The sequence below is a fragment of the Penaeus vannamei genome, chromosome 4, assembly GCF_042767895.1.
Source record: "Penaeus vannamei isolate JL-2024 chromosome 4, ASM4276789v1, whole genome shotgun sequence".
NCBI lineage: Eukaryota > Metazoa > Arthropoda > Malacostraca > Decapoda > Penaeidae > Penaeus > Penaeus vannamei.
This window is the reverse complement of record NC_091552.1, coordinates 50,692,196-50,693,263: the sequence shown is the minus strand read 5'-3', so window position 1 is coordinate 50,693,263 and position 1,068 is coordinate 50,692,196.

Sequence of the window (1,068 nt, the reverse complement as noted above, 5' to 3'; positions counted from 1 at the left end):
GAGAGGATACTGTATCTTTATTAATTTCCTTGAGGCAGCATGATTCTAAGAAAAGCTCATTAGTCAATATGTATTTTTTTTTATTTCGTTCAGTATTTCATTATCGATCAATCTATCAGTATTACATCACCCTTGCTTGGATCATCACCTATAGTTGGTGTCTCATAACTTTTTTAAATTGTCTACGCAGTCTATTAGAACAACTTACATCTTAGCTTGACCTTTCTAAGTATTTACCACCTATATATTAAAACATCCTACATCCTATTTACTCAGTAGGTCACTTCATCTCACATCCTATCTTTGCTTTCCTAATTGTCTACCTTAAAAATGCCATATAACTGTAATAAGCAATATTTTTTGGTGTCGTTTCCCCTTACGAAATAGTATGGAGTATGAACATAGTGTATATTCTATAAATAACTCAGTAGGTCACTTCATCTCACATCCTATCTTTGCTTTCCAAATTGTCTACCTTAAAAATGCCGTATAACTGTAATAAGTAATATTTTTTGTTGTCGTTTCCCCTTACGAAACAGTATGGAGTATGAACGTAGTGTATAGTCTATAAATAATAGCTAATGGGTAATGCATATTGCTCCGGTAAACATTAACTATAAGGATATTTGCCATTTAACTGGGATTGAAATTCCGGTGTGCCAATCAAAATTGCAGAGTACTACGTTAAATATTTACCATAAGCAAATTTACCTTTTAGCTGAAACCGAAATGTTGTATCAATCAAAATGATAGTGAGATATATATAAAATACGGATTCTTGGCTTAATCTATTCATTAGGTAGATATTTAATGACTTAATATTAAATGAATTGAAGCTTCTGTTAACTCCAAGTCTAGGATTAATTTTTGTATTTGTGATATAGTTACTTGCCCTATTTTTCTTTCTTTTTTTTATCGTCAACAGTCAATTTGAATTTCTATGGATCAAAGTCTGCTTCGTATTAATTTAATTGGGTTTTATCTTTTTATTCTATTTTCAGCGACTACATTTTTGACATATATTATAAAATCATAATATGGCATTATCATATCACACCATCACTGAAT